Genomic DNA, 2,505 nt, shown 5'->3' on the forward strand with positions numbered 1-2,505 from the left:
TCCTTGCTCAACTTGCGTGGGAGCAGCGGGAAGGGAAGGCCCAGTCAGCCCAGGCCCTTTGGTCACCCTGCCGACCCATTGAGGTATGGGGGCCCCCATCCCTGTGGAGCTGGAACTGGAAGCGGAGGACCCCGTGCCGGAAGGGCACGTGGTGAAGGCAGCTTCTCGCAGGCCCACGTTACCCACTCCGCATCCCTCCCGCCGGGCCAGCGGTAGAGGGATCCACCTACGGGCACCCACGCACTGAGAGACAAAAGCTTGGCTCAGAGGATGACTTTCAATAGATCGCGGCGAGGTAGCTGCTCTGCTACTTCCGAAACCCTGACTCAGAATCAGGTTGTCTATGAGTGATTTAGCACCGGGTGCCCCACAAACAAGCGGTGCACTAAGGGCGATGGAGCCGGCCCCCTTCTGTCTGTGCTCCGGTCCCCAAGCATGCAGCTCTATGTACCGCCTCCCCTGAGAGAGGCCGGCTATCCCAGGCCAACCGAGGCTCCACAGCACTGCAGTATCGTTACGGTTTAGGGGGATTCTGACCTAGAGGCGCTCAGTCATAATCCCATAGATGGTAGCTTTGCCCCATTGGCTCCTCAGCCAAGCACATACACCAAATTTCTGAACCTGCGGTTCCTCTCGTACTGAGCAGGATTACTATTGCAACAACACATCATCAGTAGGGTAAAACTAACTTGTCTCACAATGGTCTAAACTCAGCTCACGTTCCCTATTTGTGGTTGGACAATCCAACGCTTCGTCAATTCTGCTTCACATTGATAGTGAGAGCCTACATCTAAGGATCAAAAAGCGGCGTCGCTATGAATGCTTGGCCACCACAGGCCAGTTATCCCTGTGTTACTTTTCTGACACCTCCTGCTTGAAAACCAAAAATTCTTAAAGATCATGAGGCCCTGCTTTCATGGTCTGTATTCATACTGAAAAGCAAGATCAAGCGGGCTTTTGCCCTTCTGCTCCACGAGAGGTTTCTGTCCTCCCTGAGCTCACCTTAGGACTTCTGCGTTATTGTTTGAAAGGTGTACTGCCCTAATCAAACTCCCCACCTGCCACTGTCCTCGGAGCGGATCACGCCAGGCAGGCGCCGGGCGTTTTGAACCAAAAGCAAGAGCCCCACGGGGCTCGCCTGCCCGTCTCACCGGGTAAGTGAAAAAAACAATAAGAGTAGTGGTATTTCACCCTCAACCCGAGGGCCTCCCACTTATCCTACTCCTCTCATGTCTCTTCAGAGTGCCAGACTAGAATCAACTCAACAGGATTTTCTTTCCCAGCTGATTCTACCAAGCCAGTTCCCTTGGCTGTGGTTTCGCTAGATAGTAGGTAGGGACAGTTGGAATCTGGTTCATCCATTCCACTCTCTTAGATGTGTCAGAACATGGCTTCAGAAGATCTGCCCTTACTGTGGTCATTAATAACATCCGCTCGAAAGTCGACAAGGGCCATACTACTCTTTTGGTCTTGTTGGACCTTACAGCAGCCTTTCGATACCCTATCTCCTTCCATTCTGGTCACTCGTCTTAGGGAGATAGGAGTCGGATGTCTGGCTCTGAGCCTCCTGGCCTCTTTTCTCATCCAAAGAGAACAAAGGGTAAAGCTGGGTGGTTTCCTCTCCTCCCCTAAACCTGTATAGTGTAGGGTCCCTCAGGGCTCCTTGTTGAGCCCTACCCTTTTTAATATCTATGTGGCCCCACTGGCCAGGGTGGTGAGATCTTTTGGGCTGGAGGTGTTGTCGTATGCAGACGACACCCAAATCATGGTCTCTCTAACACAATCTGTGAGTGACTCTGCCCTGAACTTCAGGAATTGTATGGAGGCGGTTTCACAATGGAAGATTCAGAACTTCTTGAAGTTGAATGGGGAGAAGACAGAGGTTCTGATCTTTAGGGGCAACCAGGACATCTGGTCAAGTGACTGGTGGCCTGCCTCCCTTGGGGAGTTTCCTACTCCCTCTCAATTTGCCAAAAATCTGGGGGTTCTGATAGATACCTAACTTTCTTTTGACCGTCAGGTCAGCAGGACTGTTTCCACCTGCTACGGTATCATCCGGATCCTCAGAAAGATCGCTCACTACCTATCCCCTGATGCCCGGAAGCAGGCCGCTGTGGCACTTGTCTCTTCAAGACTGGACTACTGCAATGCACTGTATGTGGGTATTAATAAGAGCCATTCCACCGTTTGCAGATAGTACAGAATGCGGCGGATAAGATGGTTCTCAATCTTTCCCGGCTTTCTTAAGCCTCATGGGCTAGAAGAAACCTGCATTGGCTGCCAATCCAGTGTAGGATCTCCTTTAAGATCCTTTGCCTTGCTCATGGGGCTGTGTACGGTATTGGCCCAGAGGATATCAGGTCCCTCCTCCATCCCATACCTCTAGCAGAGTCCTTCGCTCGTCCAATGAAAACCTTCTCATGGTTCCCAGATTTACAAAAGCGACATGGGGAGGTAGCGCTTTTTCAACCTCAGCCCCTAGGCTATGGAACTCGCTTCCCTCTG

General features: G+C 51.9%; 1 pseudogene; it reads right to left on the reverse strand.

Moving 5' to 3' along the window:
• Positions 1 to 253: 253 nt before the first annotated feature.
• On the reverse strand, positions 254 to 1,291 carry LOC147735013 (28S ribosomal RNA; annotated as a pseudogene).
• Positions 1,292 to 2,505: the final 1,214 nt, after the last annotated feature.

The sequence above is a fragment of the Lissotriton vulgaris genome, chromosome 1_2 (genome assembly GCF_964263255.1).
Source record: "Lissotriton vulgaris chromosome 1_2, aLisVul1.2, whole genome shotgun sequence".
In the NCBI taxonomy this organism is placed as follows: domain Eukaryota; kingdom Metazoa; phylum Chordata; class Amphibia; order Caudata; family Salamandridae; genus Lissotriton; species Lissotriton vulgaris.